This window comes from Oryctolagus cuniculus, chromosome 18, assembly GCF_051225735.1.
Source record: "Oryctolagus cuniculus isolate XC-2025 breed Fujian yellow rabbit chromosome 18, ASM5122573v1, whole genome shotgun sequence".
NCBI lineage: Eukaryota > Metazoa > Chordata > Mammalia > Lagomorpha > Leporidae > Oryctolagus > Oryctolagus cuniculus.
Window position 1 is genome coordinate 59399665 of NC_142884.1, and position 15294 is coordinate 59414958.

The 15294-nt window shown below is 55.6% G+C and overlaps 1 long non-coding RNA gene across 1 annotated transcript; it reads right to left on the reverse strand.

Moving 5' to 3' along the window:
- Window positions 1-8498: 8498 nt before the first annotated feature.
- Window positions 8499-11350, reverse strand: LOC149120973 (uncharacterized). The gene is made up of 3 exons (XR_016225249.1): window positions 11218-11350; window positions 10564-10719; window positions 8499-8624 (listed from the first exon to the last, which is right to left on the reverse strand). It is a non-coding gene; the product is annotated as an uncharacterized LOC149120973 (long non-coding RNA).
- Window positions 11351-15294: the final 3944 nt, after the last annotated feature.

Sequence of the window (15294 nt, forward strand, 5' to 3'; positions counted from 1 at the left end):
AGGTTTAAGCCATCGCCTGTGATGCCCGCATCCCATATGGGCGCCAGTTCGAGTCCCGGCTGCTCCACTTCTGATTCAGCTCCTCGGGAAGCAGTGGAAGATGGCCAAGGGCTTGGGCCCTGCCGTTGTAGCCATTTGGGGAGTGAACCAGCAGATCGAAGATTCTCTGTGTGTGTGTGTCTGTGTGTAACTCTGCCTTCTGAATAAATAAGTAAATATTCCTGGCACACCATAAGCATTATTTCAATGCTTCTTACATAGAAAGTTAGAGGAGGCAGTGACCACAGGTCTTCCTCCACACTTTGGGAGGTGAGTGGTACCTGCATCCGGATTACTCTGAGACGTAAAGCTTTTGGGGGAGATCCTAGAATGGGATGGAGGAAACAACACCACAGCACGCCTCCAGGCCAGGGTGCCTCAGCCCCTCTCACTGCCAGGGAAGGAGAGAGCCACTTCTGGGGCTGATCCACACCTCCCCCTCCCGGGGCTCTCTGGCAGAGACTGGTGGTGGACTTGAGCCTTTCTTCTTGAATTTTTCAATTTCTGTCATACTTTTTAAAGATTTATTTATTTTACTTGAGATTCAGAGTTAGAGAGAGAGATCTTTAATCTGCTGGTTCACTCCCCAGATGGCTGCAATGGCCTCAATGGCCAGGGCTGGGCCAGGCCAAAGCCAGGAGCTTCATCCGGGTCTCCCACGTAGGTGCAGGGGCCCAAGCACTTGGGTCATCCTCTGCTGCTTTTCCCAGGCCATTAGCAGGGAGCTGGCCAGTTCAAGCCCCAGCTGCTCCTCTTCAGATCCAGCTCTCTGCTATGGCCTGGGAAAGCAGTAGAAGATGGCCCAAATATTTGGGCCCCTGCACCCAAATAGGAGACCCAGAAGAAGCTCCTGGCTCCTGGCTTCGGATCGGCTCAGCTCCAGCAGTTGCAGCCATCTAGGGAGTGAACCAGTGGATGGAAGACCTCTCTCTCTCTCTCTCTCTTTCTCTCTGCCTCTTCTCTCTCTGTGTAACTGTGACTTTCAAATAAATAAATAAATCTTAAAAAAAAAAAAAAAAGATGAACAGAAGCTCTCAAACACACAGCAGCAAGGGATTTCTAAGAAGAGAAATGGTGCCCCCTTGATAGATACCTAGACACCAAGAAGCACAGAATGTTCCAGAAAAGCTTTGGTGGCTCATTCTGATGGGAGCATGGAGTGCTGGAGAGCCGGTGTGAGAGGAGGTTGAGGCAACACAAAGGGACTTGACGTGGCTGGCCTGGGACCCCAGGCCAGAGAATGCGATTTTTATTTGGAAGACAGCAGGTGCCCACAGGGAACTGACCAGGCCAGAGGTGGGTTTAGAGCTATTGCTTGGCTGGTTGCTTTGGGAGATAAAACGAAGGCCTCACCCAGCCACAAGGCCCAGCATTCTAGCTCGTGCTGGCCAACCAGGAGACCGAAACCTGAGCTTTGCACTTGCCAGTGAAGGCGGGAGGAGGAGCGCTGGTTTGGAAAAGACAGAAGGCCCCCAGTTGGAGGAAACCCGGGAGCTGGAGCAATTTCCTCCTAAACAGCTGTGGTGTACACGTGTTCGGATTCGGTTTGATTATTTAAGTGGGATGTACTTCTCACTGTCTCCCCTTGTTTTATATCAACATCTGAGGTTGCCGCAACAGTGTCCAAATTATCCAGGGACTTGCTCAGCAAACAGCAGACACCCAGCCACGCGCCACAGCTGGAGAGCCCATTTTTTTTTTCTCTCCTGTGCAATTCTCAGCCCTAAAAGGCCCCAGATGTTCCACGACAGTATTCTTAGTGCTGAAAGGATGCCAGATAGTGGCGGAGAACTGCCAAGGAGACGGGTGTCTTCGAGGGAGCTGTCAGGAAGCAGGCTCTGGAAGGGACACCTGCACGCAGATTTACTGGGGGAGTCCCTGGAGAAGCACCTGCGGGGGCGGGGGGTACAGATCCAGATGAAGGAAGGAGCTGACCCACAAGACGGCAGCCGCCGGGGCCTCACCCAGTGCTGAAGGAGAGGAGAGGCCCCACATTGGGGCAAGGGGCCAGGCTTGATGTCTTCAGCAACCGCTGCTCTTTGGTCTTGGCTCCAGAAGGGGCGAGGAAGTTCCCTGGGTGTTACGGGCCTCGTACAGTGAGGGATGCAGCTATGAGCTGACTGTCTCGGCAGTTGAGGGCTTGGCACCTGAGCCCCGGGTTCCCCTCACAATGGAGGTCTAATTCAGTCTTTGGCCCCATGAGCCCCAAAGGACACAGACTGAGCTGGATTCAGGGGAACAGACCTGATTCAGTCCACCAACTGTGGCTTCTGAAGCCCTGTGGGTCAACCAAGGGATGTACAAGCCCAGGCACTGCCTTGTCGGGTAGTGATGCCAGCAGCCTACCGGCCATCACAAGGCCGGGCCGGACACCCAGGATGTCCCCAGAGATCCAACCCCCCGGGGACAATCGGCCAGCAGTGGCCCACCTAGACAAGCAACTTCTATCAGGGTTTCCCCAGGCCTAATTGTGAGCATTTTGTAAAATGCAGATGTCCCCCTGGCTTCTGCTCAGCAAGTCTGAACTGGGCCCGGGAATCTGTCATTTTCTTTTATTTATTTATTTTTTAAGATTTATTTATTTGAAAGGCAGAGTTACACATGGCAGGGAGGGGGGGAGGTCTGCCATCCGCTGGTTCACTCCCAAATTGGCCGCAATGGTTGGCGCTGTGCCGACCGGAGCCAGGAGTTTTCCCCAGGTCTCCCACGTGGGTGCAGGGGTCTAAGGACTTGGGCCATCTTCTACTGCTTTCCCAGGCCACAGCAGAGAGCTGGATGGGAAGTGGAGCGGCCGGGACTAGAACCGGTGCCCATATGGGATGCCGGCACTGCAGGCGGCAGCTTTACCTGCTACACCACAGTGCCGCCCTGGGAATCTGTCATTTTCCAAAGCTGAATGAGTGATCTTGAGGTCACTCTCCTAGAGCAGCCTGTTTGACCAGCGTACAGACTTGTGCAGGTCAAACGTAGACCCCGCGTCACAGACTCCAAAGCCTGCTGGGCTTAAGTGCAATGAGGTGGGAGGGCACCAGCTGAGCGCAAGGTGGAGAGAGCACACACCCCACCTAGCGGGCGCAATCGGAACTCAGTCCCCACTGACAGCGCCTGAATGGGAATGGGGCTTGCAGAGGCCACAGCGCTCCAGAAAAACACCAACTCCAGGTTTTCAGTGAAATCTCTTGATTTTAAAGTGTTGGCAATCAACTCCAGTGTTCTCACCTTAGGTGCAAGTCACAATAAATGGATCCGTAGCTTTGGTTCTGTTCTTGGGGTTCCAGTTCATGCCTTCTGTTGTAGACTGTTCCAGACCCAGCAGTGTCAGGAGTCCCACATGGGGCAGTGCACTGGCCACATGTTGACCAATGTGGATGGTCCTGAACCAGACAGAAAACCATCCTGGATTTGACAGCATGTGTAGACCGGATCTGAGAGTGCAGGCCACACAGAATTGGCCAGAATGGATAGCCCTAAGTTGGACAGTGTAGACCAGTTCTTCTAACGTTTGGGTGATTTTGCCCCTTGGAGAATATTTTTCAATACCTGTGGCATTTTTTAATTGCTACACCTCGGGAGTGCACTGGCATCTGTTGGGTGCAAACTAAAGATGCTGCTAAACATCCCATAATATACCAGGCAGCCGTCCCCACCCCCAACAAAGAATCATCCAGCCTAAAAACCAAAAGCATCAGCCGGCGCCGTGGCTCAATAGGCTAATCCTCCACCTTGCGGCGCCGGCACACCGGGTTCTAGTCCCGGTTGGGGCGCCGGATTCTGTCCCGGTTGCCCCTCTTCCAGGCCAGCTCTCTGCTATGGCCAGGGAGTGCAGTGGAGGATGGCCCAGGTGCTTGGGCCCTGCATCCCATGGGAGACCAGGAAAAGCACCTGGATCCTGGCTCCTGCCATCGGATCAGCGCGGTGCGCCGGCTGCAGCGGCGGCCATTGGAGGGTGAACCAACGGCAAAGGAAGACCTTTCCCTCTCTGTCTCTCTCTCTCACTGTCCACTCTGCCTGTCAAAAATAAAAAAAAATAAAAAATAAAAAAAACCAAAAGCATCACTGTTGGGCAACTCCGGTGCAGACCATCCCGGATGGGAGCAAGAACAGCCCTGGGCAGAACAAGGCGGAAGCGGGCAGTGCACACCGGTAGCCACAGTGAAACTACACAGCTAAATGTCTTTTTTTATTTTTCTTTAATTAAATTTACATTTTATGAAACCAGTACCTCCAATGAAATAGTAACACCTGAGTTGAGATTTGAGCCAAATTTCAATCTAAAAAATACAAGCTTCATTTCAGTATAAAATGCATGTCCCTGGGGGAGCCAGCATTGTGGCACAGCAGGTTAAGGTACCGCTTGTGAGACCTGCAGCCCATATCAGAACACAGGTTCAAATCCCAGCTGCTCTGCTTCCAACCCAATTTCCTGCAAATGTGCCCGTGAAGGCAGCAGAAGATGGCCACGGGGACAACCATGTGGCCGATCCTGTGGCCAGCCACGTGGAAGATCAGGATAGAGTTTCTGGTTCTTGAATTCGGCCTGACCCACACCTAGCTATTGCAGCCATTTGGGGAGTGAACCAGTGGATGGAAGACCGACCTCTCTGTCTCTCTGCCCTCTCTGTCATTCTTCCTTTCAAATAAAATCAGCAAACTTTTTTTAAATGCACATCAAATTTCAAAGTCATTGTGTACAGAGTGAAGTATCTCATTGCTCATTTTGGTATTGATTTGATTCATTGAGTCAAATAAATAGTATCAACATTGAGTTCAGCTGTTTCTTTTTATCTTTTTGGATGTGGTTCCCGGAAAATCGCAAACCCGTGGCACATACCACATTTCTGTTGATTGGAGCTGGTGTAGAACATCTTGGATTCCCTGGCTGGATGCTGTTGGTGTGGGCAGCGGGCCCCTCCTTGAATTTCCTAGGGGAGCTGACCCTGACTCGTTAGCAGGGAGAGTCCAGGGCTGAACAGCACAGATCACTTGGATTTAGGGAGGCGAGATCAAAGACGAGAAGGGGCGGGAGGGCAGGTCAACAGGTGCTGGCGAGGAGCTGGTGACTTGCCAACCTGCGCCAGCGGGGAGGGGCTGCAGGGTTCTGAGTGAGGCAGCTCCCTCTGGTAATGAAGAGCGCAGCGTGGGAAGAGACAGCGCCAGCCGTTACACTGCCAAGATTCCCGCAGTCAGTGACTGGGTTTTCTTCCTTGTTGTGTCCCAGTGCTGCCTGATACATGCCTGAGGGACACTCGGTAGATGCTCGGATCAGTCGATTCAAAGCAAGGTGCTGAAGGAACCTCGGGTGCTCTGTTCCCCAGTCCAAAGTCACAGCTTGCATGGCCTGGGAGGCAGCAGAGCCTTTTTTTTTTTTTTTTTTTTTTTTTTTTTTTGTCTTTTCTGAGTGCAGATAAACCCTCAGGGACAATATGTCATTGCATTAGGCATTATAAGTAATTTAGAGATGATTGAAGGATACAGGAGGGGCTGGCATTGTGGTGCCGTGGGTTAAGCTTCCAGCATCATACATCGGAGGGCTGGTTCGAGTCCCAGCTGTTCCACTTCCCAACCAGCTTCCTGCTCCTGTGCCTGGGAAAGCAGTGGAAGAAAGTCCAAGTACTCGGTCCCCTGCCAGCCATATGGGAGACTCAGATGAGGCTGCTGGCTTCAGTGTGGGTCAGAACTGGCTGTTGCAGCCATTTGGAGAGTGAAAAAGCAGATAGAAAATGTCCCCCTCTCTTTCTGATTCTCTCTCTCTCTCTCTACCTTTCAAATAAATAAATATTTTTTTAAAAAACAGATCGGCCTACTTATTTGAAGATAAATACAGGAGGATGTGCATAGGCTATCTGCAAATACCAGGCCACTTTCCATAAGGGACTGGAGCATCCTCAGACTTGGGGACCTGGACCTGTAGGGGCCCTGGAGCCACGGACACTCAGGGATGACCATGGTGCTCCATGTAAGCGAGTGTCACGGGCATGACACTGAGCCAAGGGTGTGGCCACCCAGTGCGGGGAGGGGGTACCCCTGGGTGACTGTCTATGGGACGCTCAGGACCTGGCCAGCGGAATCTGTGCTGTTGGAAGCCACACTAGAGCTCCCCTCTGGGGGGCGGGGACTTGAGGGAGCTTCTGGGATTTCAGACGCGCGGCTCTTACTGCGCATGGTTACACTTCAATCACCGTTTACAGAGAAAGGCGGCTGCTGACCAGCAGAGCGGTGTGTCGGAGCCCAGCCGTGGAGTCCGCCCTGCCGGTGAGGGCTGGAGCTGCACCTGCTGGGCCCGCCCGTGTGGGGAGCCTCCTTCCCGCCCTCCTGGGCCTGCCGGCTTAGCTGCGGCAGGGCTTAGCTAGGGCCCTGCGGTGAGCAGATGCAGGCAGGCCGGGGCCCTCTCTCCAGTCCTTCCTGGCCACTCTTTACGCAGGGGAAGAAAGCTGCAAATGCCAGAGTTTTCTGGAAGAATTAACAGTCCTGGGGTTCAACTATGAGCTTAATCCTGGGACAACCTCAGCACCTAAAAAAAAAATGGGCGCTGAGACCCAGAAAGTTCTGAGAGATGGACAGCCGTGGCGAGGGCGGAGGGGTCGCCTGAACTCTGTGACTGGGAACCAGGGAAAGATTCCAGGGACCTGGGGGCTGCCAGGGGAGGTGACAATGGATCTTCCTGGGCCATGGCAGGGCTGGAAGCAGGACGATGTGTGATGAGAAAGGGTCCAAGTGTTGAGGACAGAGGCACTACAGCTCCTTAGTGTACCTGCCCACCCCATGCCCACCCAGGAATAGCAGCACCGGCCACTTACAGAGCCCCTAACACATGGGCACCTGCCGGACAGCTGCTCTTAATCTGCAGCGAGTGGTGGCCGTAGCTGCCCCCAGGTCAGCCCTGTCCCTGCCTGTCACATAAAGCCCACCAGTAGTGGTCCCTGTTTTCCACCTGAGAAAACCAAGGCGCAGAGAAGTTAATTCACCTGCCCTCAGTCACACAGCTTGGGGTCTGGAAGTCACAGACAAGTAAAGGGTGCCAGGAGGGGCAGGCCTCCCCCTTGCTCCACCAGGGTGCGCTGCACAGCCAAGAGTTTCAAGAAGACCCCCAGGCCCTCCCCTCGTCCCCAAATCTGCCACACACCAGACAGCCCTGCCTGGGCCTGTGTTCCTTCCGCCAAGCCCAAGATTGACCAGAGCCTCCGGCTGGGAGCAGAGGCAGGGGAGGGAGGCAGGAACCAGTGCTGTCCCCCACCGCCACCCCCACCGCCACCCGAAGATGCTGCCCGAAGGCCCGGCAGATAATTCACGCCAATGTTCATGGCCTTTCTACTTACTCATTAGCCAGGCCATCTCAAAATTTATGCCGAATCAATGGTGCTGCAACAGCTCAGCGGCAAGGATTGATTTTATTTAAGGTGAAACGGGTTTAGTCGGGAGACCCAGAGCAAAATTCTAAGGTTTGCTGATCTGATGGTGCCTGGCAAGAGAATCCCTGGGCAGTTGCAGCGCCTTCCAGGCTCCTGGCTCCCAAGGTAGCACCGTCAAGGCCAAGGGAGACGAGAGAGGAGGAAGATTACTCACTGAGACGCTCCCCCGTGCAGAACAAGGCACAGGGCTGGGGCCACTGTGTGCACCCAGCGCTTACTTCGCTGCTTAGAGCACCTGCATCCCATGTTAGAGCTCCTGGTTAGCATCCCGGCTACTCTGCTTCTGAAGCAGCTCCCTGCTCAGGCACACCCTGGGAGGCAGCAGGTGATGGCTCAAGCGCTTGGGCCCCGGTCCCCGAGGTGAGAGACCTGGGCGGAGCTCTGAGCCCCTGGCTTCAGCCTGACTTGTTGCAGGCATTTGGAGAGTAAACCAGGGGATGAAAGATTTCGGGCTGGCTCTCTCTCACTCTCTCTCTCTCTCTCTCTCTCTGACTTTCAAATAGAACAAAAATAACTCAACTTAAAAAAAAAAAAAAGGCAAGGCTGAACCTGAGCAACACCAGGGAGGGGCCCTGTCCCTCCCCTCCCCACCCTGTCCTCTTCTCTACACGAGGAAACCGAGACACAGAAATGCTGGGGACTCACCCCGGCCCGCGGCTACCTCGGGTTCATCTGCCTCTGAATATCTGAGACTCCCCGACTCTGGGGCCTGTGGTGTCTCTCCCCCCATGGAAGCTGCTGAGTTCCTGAAGCCACGTCACAAAATCAGTTGTCGTAAAGCAGGACCGGCTTTCTCACGGGAACAGGTGCAGTTCTCAGCCCCGGTTCCTGGCCGGCTTGTCTACGTCAGGGTGGCCTCCCTGTACCTGCTCCCCAAGCACCCCACACCTGCTCACCCATCAGGCCCTGCGAGAGGCCCCATGTCTATTAGCTCCGTGACCTGGGCCTCTGTGCCTCCACGTGCCTCAGCATTCTCATCTGTTGAATGGGATCAGCAATAACACTCGTCCCGAGCATCCCTGTGAAAGCTGAATCAGGCAGAAGTCCAGGCAGGCTGTCGCTTTTATTAATATTATCATTATCCCAGCTGTCCCCGGTGGCTCTCAGACGTGCCTTCCTGGTCTTGGGCAGCTGCTCTTAGCTGTTCCTTCTAAGCCCAAAGACAGCCACCTCCACCTGCAATTGTAATGTTAGGTGTTGAGCCATTTCTGCACCCCCTCAAGACCTTGGGGTGCTGACCCTGTCTCCGAACCCATTCTCCAGCCCCTCCGTGTCTGAGTAGACTCGCAATGTCTCCTCCTAAGTGACCATCGGGGACGCTGGTCCTGCTGCACTTGTGGGGAGCCCTGTGGCACACCACCGGAAACCTCCTTCTGGGTCCACATTTCCCAAGCTGAGTTCCTCGGAATTTCTGTCTCCCATGAGGCACAACTGTGTGTTTGGAAATCGAGGGAGAGGGGAAAGAACAGCAGGTGCTGAGGCAGCGTTTGCATGAGAAATAAAACCCAACTCCGGGCTGGAGGGCTTGCTGAGAGTTCTCTGTAGAAGAGCTGCACCTCCTGGGAGCCCTGAGCTTGCACGGCTCAGTCATCGCCCCTCCTCCCCCAGCCCTGCCTGCCCTGGTGAGAGCCCCCAGCATGTCAGGCCTGAGATACTTCCTGGGGGTCCTCATCAGACACACAGGACCCAGCAGGGTAGACAGCAGCCACCAGTTGTTGTTTAAGGTTTATTTCATTTATGTGAAAGGCAGAGTGACAGGGAGGGGAGAGGGGAGCGACAGAGAGAGGAGGTCTTCCACCCGCTGGTTCACTCCCCAAATTGCTGCAATGACTGGGGCTAGGCCAAGCCAAAGCCAAGAGCCTGGAATTCCATCCGGGTCTCCCACACTTGGGGCAGGGGCCCAAGCACTTGGCCTTCCTCCTCTGCTTTCCCCGGGCGCGTTAGCAGGAAGCTGGAGCGGAAGCAGAGCAGCCACGGAGACCTCTGCCAAGGCCAAGAGCAGAGCTGCTCGGACCACAGGGGACTGAGCTCCCAGAGTAGCCTGCGCTTCTCCCCCGAGGGCCAAAAGCAGCACCCCCCTCAGGCTGTCTGTGGAATCATCAACACCCAGGGAAGCTCTGGCCCCCGGAGTGAAGACCCCACTGTGAGGCCGCATCCCATAGCAGAGTGCCTGGCTTTAAATCCCACCTCAGCCTCTTTATAAGCCTTTTCTTTTTATTTATTTATTTATTTATTTGAAAGGCAGAGTTAGAGAGAGATCTTCCATCACTGGTTCACTCCCCAAATGACCGCAGCAGCTGGGGCTGGGCCAGGTTAAAGCCAGGAGCCAGGAGCTCCATCCGGGTCCTCTCTATGGGTGGCCGGGGTCCAAGCACTGGGCCCTTCCCACCTCTATTTCTGATGCAGCTTCTTAATAATGCGCACCCTAGGAGCGAGCACGCGATGGCTCAAGTGGTTAGAGCCCTACTACTCACAGGGGAGATCCAGACTGAGTTAGCTGTGGCAGGCATTTGGAAAATGAACCAGTAGAAGATCTATCTCTCTCTCTCTCCCCCCCCACCCCCTCCCTAAAAAATGGAATTTACATAAATAAACAAGCAAAGACTTGGCTTCCCGGAGGACAGGCCCAGTCCTGCTGCCTGGGGGTCTCTCCATTGCTTCAGCTCCTCTCAGCCTCCCTCCAGCCCCTGCCCTGGGGCCCCTCAAGCCTCCCCCCAGGGGCATGAGTGACATCAACCCCAGCTTTACGTCAGAACTTTGGTAGGAACTGCGGGTGAGAGGTATGTGTTGAGCTTGGAACCCAGTCTGCCCACGCAACGGTGACCAGCCACTTTTTGGGGGTCCACGTCCACTGGGGTCATCCAGCCAGGTCCTGAAGGGCCCGTCAGTTCTCAGAGATGCCACCAGATGGCAGCATCCAGAATCCTTGCCTTTCCCCAAGAAAGCAGCTGGGAGACCTCCCAGGATTCTAATTAAGCAAAAATAGGGAAAGAGAGGAAGGAGGGGGACTGGAAAGGCAGGGACTTGGTATTCCAGCTCCCGCTGCCTCCCCGTGGGCACACGACCTAGGCACGGTCCTTCATCTCTCCACCCTGTGGCTGACGGTGGCACCTACCTGGTAAGAAAATGGTTTGAAGGCCAGTGGGGCCTCCTGGGGAGCTTCAACTACAGTGTGGTCCAGCCCCACACAGGCCAGTTAAATCAGGATCTCCAGGTGAGCCCTGGCCGACAGATGGAGGTCGGACCCTGGGCTGGGGCAGCAGCTCCACGCCTGAGCAGACAACACTCACTTGAACGTTGCTGGATCCCATCCAGATTTCGTGATTCCGCGGGGGGGGGGGGGGGGGGGGGGCGGGGGGTTGGGTTGCAGGATGTGCTGCCATACTTTTGAGCACCTCTGCCTTGGTGAGAGAGGGGAGCGGACTGCATAGGAAACACCTAGACTCGCCCCCCCCCCCCCCCCACGGGAAGCAGCGCTTCCAGTCCATTCTGGCACCCAGGGCAAGTGCAGTCTGCACGGTCAGGGGCTCAGGCCCACAAGACTGTGCCCACTTCAGGCACCGGCCACAGCTGCGGTCCCCAGGTGACCCACACTTCTGTCCAGGGGTCTACGCAACCCTCCCCTGTTACTGCAGGTAAGATAAGGGTTTTCAGGTTTGACGCTGATGGAGTTCAGGACAGGCTACCCCAGGTCACTCTCTGACCTTCCTCTGCCCTTCAGAACTAGGTCATAAGACCCTCATTCTAGAACCTTCCTCCCTCTACTCACAGGAGAGGCATGTGCTCACTTCTGGGGGCCACAAGGACACAGAAGAGACAGCTTGCTGAGCCCCCAAGTTCATCACCAGTGGACACACCCCTTGCGTATGCGTCCTCTCTCCACAGCTACCCACCCCTTCGTTAAACTCAGCGCGAAATGCACAGCTGTCTCTGTTTCTTCATCTCCAAAGACTCCCATGTCCCCTAAGGCTCCCGCGAAATAACACTGTAGGCTCTCCTCTGCTCACTCCGTCTGCTGTTACAGAGGGCGCCGCCAGCAGCTGAAGAGGGCAAGAACAATCCTTCACTTCCCCTACAGTACCCAAAGCAAAGCAGTCAAAAGGAAAAGATGCATGCATTGGACTCCACGAACACAAACGGCTTTTGAATGTCAAGGACGCCGTCAAGACAACACAGGAGAATGGGAGAACCACCTTATGAATGGCAGGTGTCATGAGCGCTTGAAATCCAGGACAGGTTTTTTTAGGTTACTAAAATCCGACAGCAGGGCCCAGCACTGTGGTGCAGCAGGTTAAGCTCCACCAGTATCCCACATGAGCACTGGTTTAAGCCCCTGCTGCTCTGCTGCTGATCCAGCTCCCTGCTAATGCACCTGGGCAAGCGGCAGAGGATGGCCTAAGTGCTTGGGCCCCTGCACCCACGTGGGAGACCCGGATGGAGTTCCAGGCTCCTGGTTCCAGCCTGGCCAGCCCTGGCTATTGCGGCCATCTAGAGAGTGAACCAGCAGATGGAAGACCTCTCTCTCTCTCTCTGTCTCTCTCTCTTTTACAAATAAAATAACTGTTTTTTTTTTAAAGTGTGCAGCTGATTTGAATAGACATCTTCCCAAGGAAGAGGATCTAGAGGACTGACAGCCCACGCATGTCCCGTGAAACAGAAAGTGACGCGGCTATGTCAGAGAACAACCTGGCAGTTCTATCCCAGCTCTGCTCCCAATTCAGCTTCCGCTAATGCGCAGCCTGGCAGGCGGCAGGCGACGGCTCCACAGGACTGAGTTCCAGGCTCCTGCTTCCAGCCTGGCCCAGCCTGGCTCCTGCAGGCGTCTGGGGAGTGGATAAGCAGATGGGCGCTCACTCTCTGTCATCTGTCTCTCTCTGTCTCTGACTGTGCATCTGCCTTTCAATAAAATGGAAACATTTTATTTTATTTTAAAATTTATTTATTTATTTGAAAGTCAAAGTTACACAGAAAGAGGAGAGGCAGAGAGAGAGAGAGAGGTCTTCCATCCGATGGTTCACTCCCCAGTTGGCCGCAATGGCTGGAGCTGCGCTGATCTGAAGCCAGGAGCCAGGAGCTTCTTCCGGGTCTCCCATGCAGGTGCAGGGGCCCAAGGACTTGGGCCATCTTCTACTATTTTCCCAGGCCATAGCAGAGAGCTGGATGGGAAGTGGAGCAGCTGGGGATCCAACTGGCACCCATATGAGATGCTGGCACTTCAAGCAAGGGTGTTAACCCGATGTGCCACAGCGCCGGCCCCAATGGAAACATTTTTAAACACCGAACTACATACTTTCATAAAAGAGCAAACTTTACTATGAGTTTTAGCTCCAGAAAGCTGTTTTTTCTTAAAAAAAAAAAAAGATTTATTTAGTTCTCTGAAAGTCAGAGTTACACAGAGAGAGAGAGAGGTCTTCCATCCACTGGTTCACTCCCCAGTTGGCTGCAATGGCTGGAGCTATGCTAATCAGAAGCCAGGAGTCAGGAGCTTATTACAGGTCTTCCACATGGTGCAGGGGCCCAAGGACCTGGGCCATCCTCCACTGCTTTACCAAGCCATAGCAGAGAGCTGAATTGGAAGTGGAGCAGCTGGGACTTGAACCAGCGCCACACGTGATGCCAGCACTGCAGGCGGCGGCTTTACCTGCTATGCTACAGTGCCAGCCCCAAAAGCTATTATTTTTAAAAGTACATGGTTGCTATTTTTTATTAGTATTATTTTGTGTGTCATGGAGGAGGTATTTGGATTGAATTCCAGAAAGTTGGAGAGACTAAAAGTCCTTGGAGGGGGGTGGAATTCCTGGCAGGGGGCTGGCACATGCAAAGGCCCTGTGGCTGACACAGCACAGTACTTGTAGCATGGCTGCAGCTGGGAGGCAGGCAGTGGCAGCAGAGGACATCAGGCCTTGAGTGTGGAGCTGAGGAGCTCGGCGTTGCCTTGGGGAGTGACGGACAGCGGCCCTCACCAAACAGCAGGCTGCTGGGACTCAGGTGACGCGGAGTGCGGGCAAGAGAGGCTGGGGCTGCTCCAGGGGCTGGGGAGGGGCAAACCTCCCCCGTAAGCTCCAGAGCTGAGTCAGGGGAAGCGCAGAGCGACCCCGCCCCGGGCCACGGCCCCATCCCTGTCCCCAGGCCTCCATACTCCAAGGACCACGTGCTTCCTTCCCGTGCTGGGCCTGGTGGAAGGAAACTTCCCAGAGGCACAAAGACCTGGGAGGGGCCTGTGCTCAGAGGCAGGGCCCCAGCCCCAGGCAGGGGGGAGGGGTGCAGACACAGCCCCCGCCCACAGAGAACCCTGGGCAGCTGCCCTCAGCCAGGCTGTGCCCACAGGAAGGCTCCAGCAGCAGCTTGCCCAACCTCTACTTGCGCTGGGACCCCACCCCCACCCCCATCCCCCCACCCCCACTCCCACCCCCACCATGCTCTCTCCACTTCAGGTGCTGCCTTTGGGCTACTCAGGACTTTCCAGGGCAGTTGGGGGCGTGCAAGGTGCATGTGTTACCCATGTGACCATTTCCGGCTGCCCTTGGGGTCAGCAGAAGCTGCCAAGTCAGATCCATTTCTCAGATAGGAACACTGAGGCCATCAGTGGCAGAGCCTGGGGTCAGAAGCAGGACTTGTGCCCTGGAGACCCAGGCTCGTCAGAAGTGTACGTAAGCCAAGTCGCAGGCAGACAGACAGCCCTGCAGGCGACAGCAGTGAGCACAGGAGCTGGGAGTGCTTCCCGCGGCAGAGAGCCTGTGGGTTCAGAGGGCGGAGCAGCCTGGGGACGCCCAAGACCTCCACCAGCCGGAGAGGTCAGCTGCGCCCGACCCTGCTGGGGCTTCTGGGGGCAGTGACCTTCCCAGGACCAGCGTGCACTCCCTGCGCCTACCTGGATTTTGCCCGGAAGACCCTGCCCAGGAAGGCAGGCTCCGGGGGCAGGCGGCCCAGAGAAGGGACCCAGGCAGGGAGTTTCCCCCAGGCTCTGCAGCCACACTGCCCGGCCATGTCTGTTTGCCCCATCAGGAGGCAGGAGGGACTGGTCCCTGACCCGCCTTCCTGCTCCCCCGGATGGCGAAAACTCCTACCCATTGTCCTCCAGCACGGACGGCTCGAGGAATGGAGACAGGAAGTCCGGGCTTCCGTCCGCCAGGCAAGGTCTGTCTCTGCCAGACTCAGGCTGGCCTCCAGACGGGCGGGCAGGATTCTTGGTCCTGTCCTGCCCTGCTCAGCTCGCTGGGCAGCACCACGCAAGCCCTGGCCCTCTCTGGCCTCTGCAGGAGACGAGGGTGTGCAGCGGGCTTGGCCAGTGGGAAGACCCCTCGGGACAGTCAAAGAGGGCGGTGCTGCCAGAGACCTGGCCTTCCAGGACCCGGCTGCACCCTTCAGCCCAGGGTGCCCCACAGACCCAGCACACATGGTCAAGCGGTCACGTCTGCGTGGACATCTTGCACCGCACGCGCGTTCTTGCAGGCAGCCACCCAGCTGCCAGAGGCCACGCCCACGTCATGTGTACACACGTGGCCCCCACACTCATAGGCACCCCTTTAGCCTCCCTGCAGCATCATTATTGCCAAGACAACTATTGAGCACCTATTGTATACCACAAATTTTTTTTCAAGGTTTGGTTCGTACGTGATGCTTGGCCACTTTCAGGGGTCAGTACAATATTTGAACCCAGGCGTACGGCGAGCACTGGTTACATCGGGCGATTAGTATCTCCGTGTCCGCCGTGTCCCTCGTGTGTCCTCACAACCTGTCTCACACACGGTGTCTGTGAGCCATCGCTGCTGCGGGCTGTGGGATACTGCACCTTGCTCCCCTGTCCACGCGCAGTCTCCTGTCACTCCAGCAGGCCTGTGCAGAC